The sequence below is a fragment of the Trachypithecus francoisi genome, unplaced genomic scaffold, assembly GCF_009764315.1.
Source record: "Trachypithecus francoisi isolate TF-2019V2 unplaced genomic scaffold, Tfra_2.0 Contig01474, whole genome shotgun sequence".
NCBI lineage: Eukaryota > Metazoa > Chordata > Mammalia > Primates > Cercopithecidae > Trachypithecus > Trachypithecus francoisi.
Genome location: NW_022681435.1, coordinates 15,139,209 through 15,158,790, shown reverse-complemented (window position 1 = coordinate 15,158,790; position 19,582 = coordinate 15,139,209). Strand labels below are relative to the sequence as shown.

Sequence of the window (19,582 nt, the reverse complement as noted above, 5' to 3'; positions counted from 1 at the left end):
TTTTGAACAGGCTTCTTCTAACTTATGAATGACTCTCCCAATGTCAATACACAAGAAAGTCAAATGGTACCAGATTAAATGATGTGGAGGGCATGGAAATGTTTGATGGAGAAAAATCAAAATGAACCATTATTACATTTAAAATTAAGCATATTTGGCCTCTAAAAACTTGAGATCAAAATAATTGATAGGTAAAAATGAACTTATCTCTTTAAAATTCAATTTCAAGTTGTGAATAAAATAGCAAAAAGAAACATGAGAATTTTCTTTGTTACATCTTATTACAAGGTTGTGGATAAACAATTCAGATTTGTGCTGGAGTCAGTCAGCCCTGGTTCTAAACCTAATTCTCCACTAACAAAGGTTGTGTCCTCCCTCCACTTCAGTTTCCTCATTTATAAAATAGAAATGGCAAAAGAATAATCTCTTCATAAGATTTTTTTGTGATGAGTAAATAAAATAACACTATTTAAGTGTTTAATATGGAGCAAAGGAAATTGTAATCGCTCAACTTATCTTGGCAGAAAAACAGATTTAAAAACATGAATGTTTACTCTATTTTTAGTTGAAAATACTAATGAATACCCACTTCAACAAATAACACCAAGTGTTCTCAAGATGCCTACTGGACATTACATTTTATTTGTGTTATTTTTCAAGAGCAGAAAGCAGATTTAGAAAGAGAGAAGCTTTCCTGTATCAGTTGTCAACAATTGGAAGGAATTGTAAAGCTCCACCAAAGAAGCTTCTCTAATTACTGAAGAGGAAAGTAAGGCACAGAGTGGTTTAATAATCTGTGTGTTTCAAAATGAGGACAGATTGAACCCCAAAGTCTCTTGACTGTCATAACAGTGTTTTGTTTCATTTCTTTTCCCCAAATCCTATTACCTCAAATATAATCTTAAACTAAGATATTTTTGAAGTAGGTAGAATAATTAATCTCTAGGAATTTTTTCAGAAGATTTTTGTGTAAAATGGAAAAGGGGAGTGAATGTTAACCTAAGGAACATACTAAAAGTAACTGTATGCACCAAGGATGCATTTTAAGGTGGTCTAAATATCTATCTATAATCTTTACCAACACAATTCATCTAAAACTATGACGTGGTCTAGAAAATGTTGCCATTTTTCCATTTGGTTACTGTTAAGTACTGCTTCTCCATTAGAAATGACTTTATACAAATAATAGTTCAAAGAAATTTTTTTTAAATTTGAAATGTTTAGATAAGATTAGCAATAAAAGCAAATTTATAGAATAATACAGTTATTTATATTTAATGTCAAAAGAATGGAGTAAAAAAGGAAGACAACAGTCAAAGCCTGGACTAAATTCATGGAAATACTGGTAGGTTACCTAGTGTCAGGACTTGAAAATAAATAATTCTTCTTATTGGACTCACAATTCTCTATAATTTGTCAAAAATCTGACAAGATCTACAGAGCTGGGATATACAAGTTATGTTAGAAGACAACAGACATCCATATATCAGTTCAACAGTTCAGTAAATATTCATTGAACACCCACTTTGTGATACATACACATCTATGAATTGGAACTAAAAGGCACTATAGCTACCGTAACCAATATTCCTTTTATTTCTAGACACACAGCTAGACTACAGTTCTTAGCCTCCCTTGCAGTTAGCTATGGTCATGTGACTGAGTTTTAACCAATGGATATGGGTGAGAGGTTCCTGTCACTTCCAAACTTGGTCATAAGGCTTCCCTAAAGATGCAAACCTGTGCTCCCTATCATCTTCTGCCAGATGGGAGCAAAAAGCAAGAACAAGGCCCCCAGGAGTGTTTCTCAACACTCCCCTGACCCTATTCTTACTTTTCCCAAGGAGGCTTTTTAGACATTTTTCCTAATCCTACTTCTCCATAAAATTTTAATAACATGGGTATGCTATATGTGTTTATAAACTGTGGCTCCTTGGAGGACCACAGACTATTGTAATGTTGTTTTCACCTCTCACACCCCCAAATGAAAAAATCTTCACCCCCTCATATGATATGGCCTGCGTTGAGAATGCATTCCCCGGGAAATCAAAACTACAACATGGAAGGTGTTGATCCAAATTAGATTGCTATACGAACATACTAAACACTCCAGTATATTCTACCATTACATCTTTGGGTCCGAAATGTCATAGCAGTTTAGCTTATCTTAAATAATACAAATGTCTTAAAATGTATTCATATAAAGTGCAATAAATGCCTTCCATCTTAGCTTGAGAATCCAGCAGTTGGCCCAAATCAATAGCAAACTGTAAAGCCTCCATTATATAAAACAAAAAAAGTTCTCTGGTCCATACAATGTGACTTACAGATCATATTTGCCTTGAAAAAAAAAATTTGGCTGCAATGTCATCACACTGTAAGTTTATCTACTCAAAGTGTTAAATCTACTTAAGGTCTGAGGTGTCAACATTATTGTAATGTAAAAAATTAAATTTACTGATCATGCCTCTGAATGAGACATGTTGTAAAAACAAAATCACTATACTGGGAGTATTCTCTAGCAGTTAAAATGAAGTAGGCTTTTCAAATAAATCATGTGCTCATTTGAAAAAAAATATGTATGTGTTCATGTAACTGTCACTGTGATCTTGCATTTCCTATACGTTTCTTGACATTGCACCTTATGCCTGTTTACTGTGCAACAAGTCTTTTCTACTATAATATCCTTAAGTAACCATACAATCTGTTTGGATATAAAAAAATTAAAACAACGATCCAAAATTCTGATTCCTGGTGATTTTCAAAGGGCATATTTCAATGAGTGCTCACAATATTGGACTCTCACATTCATACGATTTCCCAGTTATAGCATGTAGACCACATGCTGGCTTTGTGAAGAGTATAGCAGTTACTCCCCAACAGAGATAGAGCAGAAGGCCAGAGTCCATGACATGAAGAATTCAGCACATCCTTAATTTCAGCTCCATTTTGCTCTGAAGCAGTCATATTTGCGCAACCTCTGCAACCACGTATAGCACAACTGATTGTGTCCATCGGCACATCATCATTCGATGAGGTGCCGTTCACTGATTTTCCTTGCATTACTTACTGTATTACTTTACCATATATTTAAATATTAAAGTATTAAGTCACTGAGAGCTTCCTTTGCCAGTATCCCAAGAACACCTGTGATTTAAAAATAGCCCACAAACATGTAATACATAGTATATATATGTATTATACATGCACATAATGTATAATATAATGCATACAATTGTATACGTTGTGTATAATGTATATAATTATATAACGTATAATCTACTCTTATATATGTGTTATATATACATCTTGAATACTTTTATCAAATAATTGTAAATCCAAGTATGTGGGCCCTTCACAGACTGCATTGGCCTTTGTTTCCTTGTAGATCTTCCCACCAAGGTGAGTCTAATTATCAAATTTAGTCCTAGGAAATTCTGATGTTACAGGAATGAAATAGACACACAAAAATGTGAGCTAGTGTAGATGTCAATGCAATTACTCTTTATTTTTAGGTTTGTGTGGTAACTTAGTATTTTCTCCTTACATTAACATATTTCATCATAAGCATTAAACTTAGGATAGAGTTGGTGATTTTAAATACATTACAAAATGCATACAGACATATATATGTATATTATATAAGCATATTTAAAATATATAATTTGTTTACTTCTTATAGCCAAACTATGATCCATATATTCCTCTTCTTCCTGGCATATCAAAGGTAAGACCCAAGAAAGTCTTACCAAATTAAACTCATTATCCAAGAAATACTCAGAAACTCTGGAGATGGTTCATGTTTGAACATGTAGAATGAAATTAAGTCAGTGAAATGACTGGACACACTAACTACCAGGAATTTTTAAGCAATGAGGAAACGGAAATTCCAATTTACATTTTATACCGTTTTTAGGGTTACCAGGCACAAGCCTCCTGTTTTTGCCTTGCTAAGGGGAGAACTGAAGCTTCGAGAGCCCAGCAGCAGGGACTGCCATCAAAAGCCATTGCCTTTCCTCAGGAAAAGGGATGCAAAGGCAGCCTGTTGTAAAACCAATGCTTTTGTAAAGTGGAAAACTCAGAAGCATAAAAATCGTTCCATTTCATGTAGAAAACTTCACAAAACCTTTCCATCCATTTCATCAAAATGGAGGTTCTTAGTCTTGTGAGACACTGACGGGTGAAATTAAGGCTTTACTGACTTCAACACCCCTGCTGTGTGGAATTTGGGAAAGAAAAAAGGTCTCTGTTAGGCTATATTTTCTGTTCAAATTATTAAGACTTCTGCTCCAATCTAATGAAATGGATCTTGAGCTTTCAACAGCCATTCAATGTCCTTTACAGGTGGGAAAAATATATAACTTACAGCTGCTGACCTTTAGCTATGATGAGTTGAAATGTGTTTGATGAAAATCCTAAATAGCTCATTGAGCCTGTATTCCTGGTCTCCAGCTGACCGGCTGCACTGCCTCTCACCACTGCAGAAAGGCATACCTGTTCTGCCTCTTTATCATGCTCTCCAGCCCTTCTACCCTCATTTCTCCCCTGCTTTTTCTAGTATTGAGGTTAGATAGTGACTCCTCATTTCAACTGCTTTCTTGCCCTACTATAATCCATTGTCCGCCCCCCACCCTGCTAAAATCCACCTGCCAAGAAAAGCAGTTTTCCTCTACTTAAAAGCATTAAAAAGGCTCAATTAAAAAATGTACCCTACTACCCAACATAACAATTATTAAATTTCTCATTTTTTGAAAATACCACAACCAAATATCTTAAAATAGTAGTTTGTAATAGTTTCTTCCATTTCTTCCCTTTCCACTCCGGTATGGTTTCTTTGCCCTGTTTCCTCCCCTCTGACAAGCTCTCACCAAGATCACCATCAACTCCTGCGTTGTAAATCCAAAGCATATCTTTTATTCTTCATTTTGTCATCTGGCATGGCTTGACAGAGGTAACCACGTCCTCCTCCTGGATTCACTGTTTTTCAAGCCTTATCCCATTCTTCTGCTTTTCTCTTTTCCTTTTGATGATCCTCCTCAGCTTCGTTTGCCAGCTCTGCCTTCTCTAATTATCAACTATTAACTCTAGGGATAAGGATCAGTCTCGTATTTGTTCTTCCTTCACTGTCAATAGCCTTTTGCCATCCCATAAGATTGTTTACCACCTGTGAGTCTAGGATTCTGAAATCTATACTTATAATCCAGGTAATGTCTCTGATGTCCTGATCCATATAGGACTCAAAACCATAACTTAATAACGGAAATGTGTTGAGTTCTTATTGTGAGCCAATATTGAGAATAAGAGCTTTCACTGATGCTCTATTAATCCTTCTGACTATCCTATGAAGTAGGCATTACAATCACCACTTTACAAAGGAGGAAAATGAGGCTTAGATAAGAGAGGAACCCAAGTTCACAGCTCTAACAGGTGAAGTCCAAATTCATACCAAATCCCAACTTCAAGTGCTTGACTATCATCTAACTGCCCAATTAATGTCTGTAAGTTACGTGTTTTGTGTGCTTCAAATCAGACCCATCTGAAAATGACTGAATAGATTTTTCCACCAAAACAAACACTCCCTGTGAAAAAATCCATTGCTCTTCCAGTGTACTAATCTCATTTACCTCTGTAAAAAGCACCACTTATACCTAGTTACACAAACAGCTCTCCCTCCTTTCTCTCCCTAGATACTGGTTATTCAACTATCTGCAATATGTAACACTCCTCCTTCTCCAATGAACTTTACAGTGCATTGGGTAATTTCTGTCTTGGTTAGTATTACATCCCCAGAAGTGGGGAAAGTGTTAGGTACTATTTGATTTTCAAAAAAGTCTAGTCAACTTATGGGCTATTAACTATCAGTGTTATATCATGTGTAATTATTGAAATTTAAAACTACAAACTACTTGTTATCAATCAATGTTATTTCTAGGAATTATTTGGCCTCTTCTCAGGTAGCTAAATTTCTACCCAATATGTTATATAATGAATAAAACAGACCAGTGTATGAAGACAGAAAACGGGGAGGTAAAAACTATTGACTGTTAGGTCTACACTTTACTGGACAGAAACTAAATTTATCTGATTAAAATGGTATCCTCTATCTACCAGATTGCCCTTGCTTTGTAGCTGCTCACAAGATATTTGTTGAATAAATGGATAAATGCTTAAATAATTGAAGATGAGTTTCATGTGTCGAGAATTATGAATGTGTTATGTGCATGATCTTATTCAATGTTTACAATATTCTTATGAAGACATTTAATTTAAAAAATTCTGGAACTTAATGAGGTTAAAAATTATTTCCAGATTCTGGAACCCATCTACACCTGACTCTGAAGCTCACAGTCTTTCCCCTGCACCATAACTACTTTCCATTACACACACCTGCTCCATTTACCATAGACACAAACATTTCCAGGTAGAATTAACAACCAATGATTCAAACAAACTAACTTTTGGCTCATTTATCGTATAGGTTTTGTATAAGACACTGGCTAAAGAATACTATCTGACTTGTAAAAATCTTGAAGAATAGGGGCGGAGCAAGATGGCCGAATAGGAACAGCTCCAGTCTCCAACTCCCAGCGCGAGCGACACAGAAGACCGGTGATTTCTGCATTTTCAACTGAGGTACTGGGGTCATCTCTCTAGGGAGTGCCGGACAATCGGTGCTGGTCAGCTGCTGCAGCCTGACCAGCGTGAGCTGAAGCAGGGCGAGGCATCGCCTCACCTGGAAGCGCAAGGGGGAAGGGAATCCCTTTTCCTAGCCAGGGGAACTGAGACACACAACACCTGGAAAATCGGGTAACTCCCACCCCAATACTGCGCTTTAAGGAAACAGGCACACCAGGAGAATATATCCCACACCTGGCCGGGAGGGTCCCACGCCCACGGAGCCTCCCTCACTGCTAACACAGCCTTCTGCGGCGATCTATCCGCAAGGCAGCAGCGAGGCTGGGGGAGGGGCGCCCGCCATTGCTGAGGCTTAAGTAGGTAAACAAAGCCGCTGGAAGCTCGAACTGGGTGGAGCTCACAGCAGCTCAAGGAAGCCTGCCTGTCTCTGTAGACTCTACCTCTGCGGACAGCGCACAGCTGCAGTCCATTAGGGGAAAGAGCGGGGCGGTGCAGACGCGAACGACTCTGTCTGACAGCTTTGGGGAGAGCCGTGGATCTCCTAACGCGGAGGTTGAGATCTGAGAACGGACAGACTGCCTGCTCAGGTGGGTCCCTGACCCCTGAGTAGCCTAGCTGGGAGACATCCCCCACTAGGGGCAGTCTGACACCCCACACCTCACAGGGTGGCGTCACCCCTGAGAGGAAACTTCCAAAGAAAGAATCAGACAGGTACACTCGCTGTTCAGCAATATTCTATCTTCAGCAACCTCTGCTGCTGATACCCAGGCAAACAGGGTCTGGAGTGGACCTCAAGCAATCTCCAACAGACCAACAGACAGTCCTTCTGACTGTCAGACGGAAAACTATCAAACAGGAAGGACACCTATACCAAAACCCCATCAGTACGTCACCATCATCAAAGTCCAGAGACAGATAAAACCACAAAGATGGGGAAGAAGCAGGGCAGAAAAGCTGGAAATTCAAAAAATAAGAGCGCATCTCCCCCTGCAAAGGAGCGCAGCCCATCGCCAGCAACGGATCAAAGCTGGTCAGAGAATGACTTTGACGAGATGAGAGAAGAAGGCTTCAGTCCATCAAACTTCTCAGAGCTAAAGGAGGAATTACGTACCCAGCGCAAAGAAACTAAAAATCTTGAAAAAAAAGTGGAAGAATTGACAGCTAGACTAATTAATGCAGAGAAGATCATAAACGAAATGACAGAGATGAAAACCATGACACGAGAAATACGTGACAAATGCACAAGCTTCAGTAACCGACTCGATCAACTGGAAGAAAGAGTATCAGCGATTGAGGATCAAATGAATGAAATGAAGCGAGAAGAGAAACCAAAAGAAAAAAGAAGAAAAAGAAATGAACAAAGCCTGCAAGAAGTATGGGATTATGTAAAAAGACCAAATCTACGTCTGATTGGGGTGCCTGAAAGTGAGGGGGAAAATGGAACCAAGTTGGAAAACACTCTTCAGGATATCATCCAGGAGAACTTCCCCAACCTAGTAGGGCAGGCCAACATTCAAATTCAGGAAATACAGAGAACGCCACAAAGATACTCCTCCAGAAGAGCAACTCCAAGACACATAATTGCCAGATTCACCAAAGTTGAAATGAAGGAAAAAATCTTAAGGGCAGCCAGAGAGAAAGGTCGGGTTACCCACAAAGGGAAGCCCATCAGAATAACAGCAGACCTCTCGGCAGAAACTCTACAAGCCAGAAGAGAGTGGGGGCCAATATTCAACGTTCTTAAAGAAAAGAATTTTCAACCGAGAATTTCATATCCAGCCAAACTAAGCTTCATCAGTGAAGGAGAAATAAAATCCTTTACAGATAAGCAAATGCTTAGAGATTTTGTCACCACCAGGCCTGCCTTACAAGAGACCCTGAAGGAAGCCCTAAACATGGAAAGGAACAACCGGTACCAGCCATTGCAAAAACATGCCAAAATGTAAAGACCATCGAGGCTAGGAAGAAACTGCATCAACTAACGAGCAAAATAACCAGTTAATATCATAATGACAGGATCAAGTTCACACATAACAATATTAACCTTAAATGTCAATGGACTAAATGCTCCAATTAAAAGACACAGACTGGCAAACTGGATCAAGAGTCAAGACCCATCAGTCTGCTGTATTCAGGAGACCCATCTCACATGCAGAGACATACATAGGCTCAAAATAAAGGGATGGAGGAAGATCTACCAAGCAAATGGAGAACAAAAAAAAGCAGGGGTTGCAATCCTAGTCTCTGATAAAACAGACTTTAAACCATCAAAGATCAAAAGAGACAAAGAAGGCCATTACATAATGGTAAAGGGATCAATTCAACAGGAAGAGCTAACTCTCCTAAATATATATGCACCCAATACAGGAGCACCCAGATTCATAAAGCAAGTCCTTAGAGACCTACAAACAGACTTAGACTCCCATACAATAATAATGGGAGACTTCAACACTCCACTGTCAACATTAGACAGATCAACGAGACAGAAAGTTAACAAGGATATCCAGGAATTGAACTCATCTCTGCACCAAGCGGACCTAATAGACATCTATAAAACTCTCCACCCCAAATCAAAAGAATATACATTCTTCTCAGCACCACATCGCACTTATTCCAAAATTGACCACATAATTGGAAGTAAAGCACTCCTCAGCAAATGTACAAGAACAGAAATTATAACAAACTGTCTCTCAGACCACAGTGCAATCAAACTAGAACTCAGGACTAAGAAACTCAATCAAAACCGCTCAACTACATGGAAACTGAACAACCTGCTCCTGAATGACTACTGGGTACATAACGAAATGAAAGCAGAAATAAAGATGTTCTTTGAAACCAATGAGAACAAAGATACAACATACCAGAATCTCTGGGACACATTTAAAGCAGTGTGTAGAGGGAAATTTATAGCACTAAATGCCCACAAGAGAAAGCAGGAGAGATCTAAAATGGACACTCTAACATCACAATTAAAAGAACTAGAGAGGCAAGAGCAAACACATTCAAAAGCTAGCAGAAGGCAAGAATAACTAAGATCAGAGCAGAACTGAAGGAGATAGAGACACAAAAAACCCTCCAAAAAATCAATGAATCCAGGAGTTGGTTTTTTGAAAAGATCAACAAAATTGACAGACCGCTAGCTAGACTAATAAAGAAGAAAAGAGAGAGGAATCAAATAGACACAATAAAAATGATAAAGGGGATATCACCACCGACCCCACAGAAATACAAACAACCATCAGAGAATACTATAAATGCCTCTACGCAAATCAACTAGAAAATCTAGAAGAAATGGATAATTTCCTGGACACTTACACTCTCCCAAGACTAAACCAGGAAGAAGTTGAATCCCTGAATAGACCAATAGCAGGCTCTGAAATTGAGGCAACAATTAATAGCCTACCCACCAAAAAAAGTCCAGGACCAGATGGATTCACAGCTGAATTCTACCAGAGGTACAAAGAGGAGCTGGTACCATTCCTTCTGAAACTATTTCAATCAATAGAAAAAGAGGGAATCCTCCCTAACTCTTTTTATGAGGCCAACATCATCCTGATACCAAAGCCTGGCAGAGACACAACAAAAAGAGAGAATTTTAGACCAATATCCCTGATGAACATCGATGCAAAAATCCTCAATAAAATACTGGCAAACCGGATTCAGCAGCACATCAAAAAGCTTATCCACCATGATCAAGTGGGCTTCATCCCTGGGATGCAAGGCTGGTTCAACATTCGCAAATCAATAAACGTAATCCAGCATATAAACAGAACCAAAGACAAGAACCACATAATTATCTCAATAGATGCAGAAAAGGCTTTTGACAAAATTCAACAGCCCTTATGCTAAAAACGCTCAATAAATTGGTATTGATGGAACGTACCTCAAAATAATAAGAGCTATTTATGACAACCCACAGCTAATATCATACTGAATGGGCAAAAACTGGAAAAATTCCCTTTGAAAACTGGCACAAGACAGGGATGCCCTCTCTCACCACTCCTATTCAACATAGTGTTGGAAGTTCTGGCTAGGGCAATCAGGCAAGAGAAAGAAATCAAGGGTATCCAGTTAGGAAAAGAAGAAGTCAAATTGTCCCTGTTTGCAGATGACATGATGGTATACTTAGAAAACCCTATTGTCTCAGCCCAAAATCTCCTTAAGCTGATAAGCAACTTCAGCAAAGTCTCAGGATACAAAATTAATGTGCAAAAATCACAAGCATTCTTATACACCAGTAACAGACAAGCAGAGAGCCAAATCAGGAATGAACTTCCATTCACAATTGCTTCAAAGAGAATCAAATACCTAGGAATCCAGCTTACAAGGGATGTAAAGGACCTCTTCAAGGAGAACTACAAACCACTGCTCAGTGAAATCAAAGAGGACACAAACAAATGGAAGAACATACCATGCTCATGGATAGGAAGAATCAATATCGTGAAAATGGCCATACTGCCCAAGGTGATTTATAGATTCAATGCCATCCCCATCAAGCTACCAATGACTTTCTTCACAGAATTGGAAAAAACTGCTTTAAAGTTCATATGGAACCAAAATTGCCATTGCCAAGACAATCCTAAGTCAAAAGGACAAAGCTGGAGGCGTCACGCTACCTGACTTCAAACTATACTACAAGGCTACAGTAACCAAAACAGCATGGTACTGGTACCACAACAGAGATATAGACCAATGGAACAGAACAGAGTCCTCAGAAATAATACCACACATCTACAGCCATCTGATCTTTGACAAACCTGAGAGAAACAAGAAATGGGGAAAGGATTCCCTATTTAATAAATGGTGCTGGGAAAATTGGCTAGCCATAAGTAGAAAGCTGAAACTGGATCCTTTCCTTACCCCTTATACGAAAATTAATTCAAGATGGATTAGAGACTTAAATGTTAGACCTAATACCATAAAAACCCTAGAAGAAAATCTAGGTAGTACCATTCAGGACATAGGCATGGGCAAGGACTTCATGTCTAAAACACCAAAAGCAACGGCAGCAAAAGCAAAAATTGACACATGGGATCTAATTAAACTAAAGAGCTTTTGCACAGCTAAAGAAACTACCATCAGAGTGAACAGGCAACCTACAGAATGGGAAAAAATTTTTGCAACCTACTCATCTGACAAAGGGCTAATATCCAGAATCTACAAAGAACTCAAACAAATATACAAGAAAAAAACAAACAACCCCATCAAAAAGTGGGGAAAGGATATGAACAGACATTTCTCAAAAGAAGACATCCATACAGCCAACAGACACATGAAAAAATGCTCATCATCACTCGCCATCAGAGAAATGCAAATCAAAACCACAATGAGATACCATCTCACACCAGTTAGAATGGCAATCATTAAGAAGTCAGGAAACAACAGGTGTTGGAGAGGATGTGGAGAAATAGGAACACTTTTACACTGTTGGTGGGATTGTAAACTAGTTCAACCATTATGGAAAACAGTATGGCGATTCCTCAAGGATCTAGAACTAGATGTACCATATGACCCAGCCATCCCACTACTGGGTATATACCCAAAGGATTATAAATTACTCTACTACAAAGACACATGCACACGTATGTTTATTGTGGCACTATTCACAATAGCAAAGACTTGGAATCAACCCAAATGTCCATCTGTGACAGACTGGATTAAGAAAATGTGGCACATATACACCATGGAATACTATGCAGCCATCAAAAAGGATGAGTTTGCGTCCTTTGTAGGGACATGGATGCAGCTGGAAACCATCATTCTTAGCAAACTATCACAAGAAGAGAAAACCAAACACCGCATGTTCTCACTCATAGGTGGGAACTGAACAATGAGATCACTTGGTCTCGGGAAGGGGAACATCACACAATGGGGCTATCATGGGGAGGGGGGAGGAGGGAGGGATTGCATTGGGGAGTTATACATGATATAAACGTCATGCACATGTACCCTAGAACTTAAAGTATAATAAAAAAAAAAATTATAAAAAAAATAAATAAATAAAAAATTAAAAAAAATAAAAAAAATAAAAAAAAAAATCTTGAAGAATCAGCTAAAATTTGTATCTAACCTAATTAATGTATACCTGATTTTCCCATTTAGTGCTTAGGGTAAACATTTGCAAATTTTTATTTAGAAACAAATCATCTATACTATGCTTCATTGAATCAATATATTCCATAAAGAATAATGATGAACATGAATAAAATGTGAACACACCCTGGAAGGAAAACTATTTAAAAAGTGAATTCTAAGTTCATAAAGATAGGTTTAAAAAAAAGGCAATGACACAAAGATATTCATTACATAATGAAGTTTAACAATAAAAATAATTTGTGGATACAATGGCAATAATAGTGACTTTGGAGATATATTAATGTCACTGCCATTGATGACTTTTAACATATGTGAAATAACAATGAGACATCCCTTAACTTCAAGTCAATTAAACAAGTATGGCTATTGCAGTTGTTTCTAAAAGAGAATTTGTATTCTATTTAGCTTCTGCCTACTTTAAAATACATGTTTCTAAGAACAAGTCAATGAAAAATAGAAAATTTCACCTCTTACTCTAATGGATTTTTAAAAGATCATTATAGGTATTTTATTTCATAAACTGATTCATCAATGCTTCTGCAAAAACATAATAGACAATTTAATTTTAAAGGCAGAAGCAGTTATTAACAAAAAGTATGTATATTGAGATTACATTTGATTAAACTCTATTTGATTAAATCTTAGTTACAGATAGAATGCATATTTCTAAATCCTTTCAATTAAGTTGTAACTTTTCTTGTCCTTGCATATTGAAAAATAATAATGTTACACTATCATTATATCAAATATTTAAGAAATAATCATGAAATATTCCATTATTACCTTTCCTACTGCATGTTAGCAAAAGCCATTATCTATTTATCTTGGCTTCCTTTGTTTTCATCCTAATTCCTATTTTTAATATTTTGCTAATTTATTATCCCTGGCAGAGAAAACTCCAAAATGTATAAATATTGATCAGAATATTTGCCTTGATTTGTTTATAAAAAACAAAGAAGTGTCAAGAGGTTGGTGTTTTATTGTTTTCTTTAAAAAAAAGTCTCAGAGATATATATTGATAATATACTCCTCAAAATAACTGGTTATTAGAACTGTCTATTGTATTGGTGTTAATGACTGAATGTTCATCAGGGGGCATTTTGGTGATTCATCAGGCAGAATCATCATTGGCGTTTACCCTTATAAAACAGTCGATATCTTCCCAGACATAGATTGGCTGAAAATAACATCTTCCACTTTTAAAAAAGTAATACTGCTCATCTGAATTAGTAACCACCTATAAATGTAAGTACAAAACGAAACAATTTATGTTATAGCTTAAGAAAGCATTGACCCATAGTAAGTACTCCTAAAATAAGAAAGTGGAGTTGCTATCATTATAAAAGTGAGCAGGCTTTGTGGTCAAAACATCATAAACAGAAACTGAGAAAAGGAAAGGCAAAACTAATTTGCTGACTCGGTGCTTCCTTTTTCTAATCCAACGTCAGCCCCCACCCCCCAGTGGAGGATGTGACAAGGAGAGAAATGTACTGAAGAGACTCGAGCCTCCCCTTTTGGGTTTGCTGTGGTTCTAGCCCCATCTGTAGATTTGAATCACCTAGAAACAGGGGTAACCAAAAGAAGTGCTGATACCACCACAGCAAGCCAGACATTTATTGGACTCTGAGGAGTGGTATCTGAGTATTTCTTAATCATCTCTCCAACTGATACTAATATGAAGCTAGGTTTGCATACTAACAAGAAATAGTTTTCTATGTATTTCTATATATTTTGTAATACAGAAAGCCTCGTTTTGTCAGAGAAGTTGTAGATGGTGGTAGGATAGGAAGACATGGTAGAATGCTTTTCCATAGCAAAATTGGAGGGTTGTCGTTTTTGAGAACATTGGTTCTTCCTGATTTTTCCATGGATCCTTTCTGAGTGCCTTAGTGGACAGCAGTAGCCCCTAAGGTGTGGTTTGTGGGCCAGTAGCATTAGCATCAGCTTGGAACTTGTGAGAACTGCAAATACTTATGCCTGTCACAGACTTGTCCAATCAGCAAATCTAGGGGTGGGCGCTGATAAATAGTATTTTAACAAGCCCCCTGGCACTCTGGTAACCCACTAAATTTGAGAAGCATTTGGCATAAGTGTTTGTACAACTCAGCTAATAACAAGAGGATCAAGAGGATAACTCATTTCTTCAGTGCCCAACCAGAGCCTTGAAGTGAGGACTAGTATGGGCTTGTGTGCAGATGACAGTGGGAGTCCATGTCAGGGAACAATTGTGCAAGCCTATTGATAAGTCCCCTGAACTACCTATCTCCCCTCACATGGAAATTCTTCTGAAAAGCTGAGCATCCAGAGGATTTCAATGTTGCACTTTTGTTGATATATCCAACCAAATCTGGGTGTATGTGGGTGTTTATCAGTCCGTTTTCATACTGTTATAAAGAACTGCCTGAGAGTGGGTAATTTATAAAAGAAAGAGGTTTAACTGACTCACAGTTCAGCATGGCTGGGGAGACCTCAGGAAACTTACAATTATGGCAGAAGGCAAAGAGGAAGCAAGACACCATCTTCACAAGGTGGCAGGAAGAAGTATGGTGGGGGAAGGGGAGAAAAGCCCCTTATAAAACCATCAGATCTCATGAGAACTCACCCACTATCACGAGAACAGCCTGGGGGAAACTGCCCCATGATTCAATTACCTCCACCTGGTCTCTCCCTTGACACAAGGGATTATGGGGATTACAATTCAAGATGAGATTTAGGTGGGGACACAAAGCCTAACCATATTAGGTGTATAAGGAAAATGTGAGCAATGGGTACCTAAAAATAGAGATCTGATAAGTTTTTGGGGGGAAGAAGGGAAAAGGGGGTTGAGATATAGAGACTGTACCACAGCATCAGAAATTTTAAGACAAACTGTAGTAACATGGGCAGTTCAGTAACTTCAATCCTAGGAGAGTTCCTTGGTTGCTAATGCTGTCAATTACAGCAATAAACATAGAATGAAACAAGCACTTCAGGGAGGTATAACAGCTGTGGGTCAAGCAGCACGTTTTGCTGATGATGGCCATAGATCCCTTGCATAGTTGGTAATTTAAAACCATTTCCCATAGGATCCATATATTCATTATTATGAATCTCTTAGCTGCGAACACAGGCTAACCATGTCTCAGGATGGAATGTGATCTGTGTTGGTGACTACTCATGTGTGATACTGTTTTCTAGGTAATATAAAGACAATAAACTTAATGCAATTCTGTTACCAAGGTCGCCACTAACTCTTTAATTTCTGGCTCATAGGAAGGCAACATTATTCAAACAATGCTTTTCTTCATTCTTCAGTGTGAACCTGTGTTTGAATATTTGCTTCTTGTTACATATCCTCATAGGATTTCAGGTGTCTAATCTATACAATGGGGATGATAGAATACCTATCAGCTAATTTTTTATGATGTCATATTTATACCATACATAGCACAAGGCATTGCATATACTGTGTGCTCAATCTGTGGCAGTTATTTTAGTATTAAATAATAACAATATTATTTATTGAATTGATTTTGGTAAAATAATTATGTTGGTGTCATGCACACTGCATAGTTTGCATAGGTATTTTATTATTAGTTATATAAAAAATATACACACATTTTTGTATAGCCTGATTTCTGTAGTGCACAATAAATGTGCATTTCATATACATTCTTGTATACACACTAAGTACCTATATTTCTGTCTGGAAAATTTTTCTTGTGAGTTACATAAATTGCTAAATGATTCCCTAAGTTTTTATTAAAACAGGACAGAATGGTAAAAGGAGAAAAAGAAAACTGTGTGTGTATGTTTCTGTATGTCTATATTTATATCTTTTCATTTAACAGAGATTCTCCATTCTCCTTTCTTGGAGTAGAAGGCAGTATAGTTTAAAGGCTTTTGAATCACATCGACTCATTCAATTTAATATATTGATTTTGTTTTTTACTGCAAGCCATCTAAAAAGGCAACCGAGATCAGAAGGCTAATGTCAGACTTGAGCAAGTCACTAAACCTTTCTTGCAGCTTCTATGTTTGTAAAATATCAATAATAAAATGTATACCCAAGATTATAGTTAAGGTAAAGCCACATCGCAAATATAAGCAGCTGGCTTATAATAGGTGCTCCACAAATAACCTTTCCCCCAATGGGAACCTTATTTGTGTCCCAGCTCCATGAAACCCGACTCACCTGAACAAAACGTCTGGGTACAGGTGAGGAATCGGTTTATAAAAACAGAATAGCAGCCTGGGAGAGAAGAAACCACAATACCTAAAGAGGGAACACCTGAGGCTGCAGAAGGCCTAGGGAGAGAGATCCACCTGAGTGAAGCAGCAGGCATGGCTGGACCTGCTGGGCCTTTTCTCATCAACCACAGCTCATGAATGCAGACTTGTCTTGTGCATGCACAAACGCACAGACTGGACAACCTTGTTTCATTTGAACGGATAAAAATCCAAGTGCTGCTTCTGACTCTCAGTTGGCTTTCAGTTATGTATGCATGGCTATTGAATCTGCAAATATATGGTGATTCTGTTCTTGAGGCCTAACCAAATCAACATAATACTGATCCAAAACAAGTTCAACAATTCCCAAACTAGGGTAACCTGTGTCCCCTCTGAGACAGCATAAGCCCTATATCAGCAATTCTTGTATGAGTTGCAATTAACAACCCATAATCTACATCTTGGCTCAACAAGGAGAAGGATATGTAGTCACCAGCACTTTCTGCTGTCTTAATTAACACTGGTCAGGTGAAGCAGAGCATATGAGCCATAAGATGAGAAGTGAAAAGAAATAATTACCTGAAATAAGACACACTACTTCTTCTGGGGGCTTCTTCTATTGGCTGAGTGCACGATTCTGGTGTGCATGGCTGAGATCAATATTGCTGATTGGCCTCATACTGCTGATCAGAATTCTGTTGATAATAGCACTAATCAAGTGTTTTTTGAGACAAACTGAATGAAATCAGACCCAGTCCCTATCAGAGCATCAAATCCAAGTCTCAAGAGTAGTATTGTTGTGTTAGTTGTTGCTCTAACAAATTATGACCAACAATGGTTTAAACAATACAAGTTTATTATCTTAGAATTCTAAAGGTCAGAAGCCTGACATAGCTCTCATGTGGCTACAATTGTAATATTTTAATAGGTTCTACAGGAGATTTGCTTCTTTGATCATTCAAGTTGTTGGCAGGTTAATCCCTTGTGTTTACAGGATTATGCTCCCCATTTCTTTGCTGGCTGTCAAATAGAGGCCTTTCTCTGCTTCTAGAACTTGCCTGAAATCCTTCGCTTGTGCTCGCTTCCCTATTTTCAGAGCCAGCAATGGCAGGTCAAGTCCTGCTTATTCTACTGCCAACTCGATTGTCTTAATTTTCTACATTTAAGGACCCTTGTGATTACATTGGCCCCATGGAGATAATGTAGGATCATCTATGTATGCGATGTTAACTGATTAGCAGCCTTCTTTCCACCTGCGAATATCTTTTTGACATATAAGTAACACACCGACAGTTCCAGTGACTAAAATGTGGATAACTTTGGAAACCATTATTCTGCCTACCATACGCATACAGTTACTTAGGCAAAGAGAGAGAGCTTCTGTGGGGGAACTCCTCTTTTTAAAAACCATCAGATCTCATGAAACTTATTCACTGTTATGAGAATAGCACAGGAAAGACTTGCCCCCATGATTCAACTACCCCCTACTGGGTCCCTCCCACCACACCTGGGAATTCAAGACAAAATTTCAGTGGGGACACAGGCAAAGCATATCAAGGACTAAGGCTAGAATATTGGAAGAGGCCTTAAACATTTCTGTGTATCACTGCTGAGAGCACCTCAGAAGTAGCTAGTCCTGTTCATAACTAAGTAGGTGGTGACCAGGGCATGACACTTTTACAACCTCTCATCTCTGCATGAGGACAACATTTGGAGCCCTCATGCCACCTTTGGCATGTGAAGCCATCTCTGGCCCATCTCAACCCCCTTTTCCCTTCTTCCCCCACAAAAACCACTGCTTGAAACTTGGGCACAACGAAACCAGCCCTGCTGATATGGTTTGGCTGTGTCCTCATCCAAAATCTCATCTTGAATTGTAACCCTCATAAACCCCATAATCCCCACGTGTCAAAAGGGAGAACAGGCTAAATCATGAGGTCTGTTTCCCCTATGTGGTCCTTGTGGTAGTGAATGAGTTCTCAAGAGAGCTCATGATTTTATAAGGGGTTTCCGCCTTCACTCAGCACTCACTCCATCCTGCTGCCCTGTGAGAAAGGTGCCTGCTTCTCCTTTGCCTTCCTCCATGATTGTAAGTTTCCTGAGGCCTCCCAGCAATGCAGAACTGAGTCAATTAAACTTTTTTCCTTTATAAATTATCCAGTCTCAGGTATTTCTTCATAGCAGTGTGAGAACAGACTAATAAACCTGCCATACTGCAATATACGCTTTGTAGTGTGCTGTCACTCTCTTGCTCTGATCCATTGAATTTTGTTGTTTACTTTTAGCACTTATGTAATAGGGGCAAACTGGTTTCTCTCTCTCTCTCTCTCTCTCTCTCTCTCTCTCTCTCTCTCTCTCTCTCTCTCTCTCTGTTTGTTAGAAACAGGGCCTTACTTTGTCACCCAGGCTAGAGTGCAGTAGTACAATCTTGGCTCATTGCAGCCTCAACCTCGTGGATTCAAGTGATTCTTCTGCCTCAGATCCCCAAGTAGCTAGAACTACAGGCATGTGCCACCACTCCCAGCTATTTTTTGTGTTTTTTGTAGAGCTGGAGTTCTGCCATGTTGCCCAAACTGGTCTTGAACTCCTGACTTCAAGAAATCTGTCCACCTCAGACTCCCAAAGTGCTGGGATTACAGGT

General features: G+C 38.5%; 1 protein-coding gene across 2 annotated transcripts in view; it reads right to left on the bottom strand.

Annotated features, from left to right (window-relative positions):
• The window catches only part of CCDC102B (coiled-coil domain containing 102B), a 353,588-nt gene that overhangs the window by 123,248 nt on the left and 210,758 nt on the right, over positions 1-19,582 (bottom strand). The gene's annotated exons all lie outside the window — the stretch shown is intronic.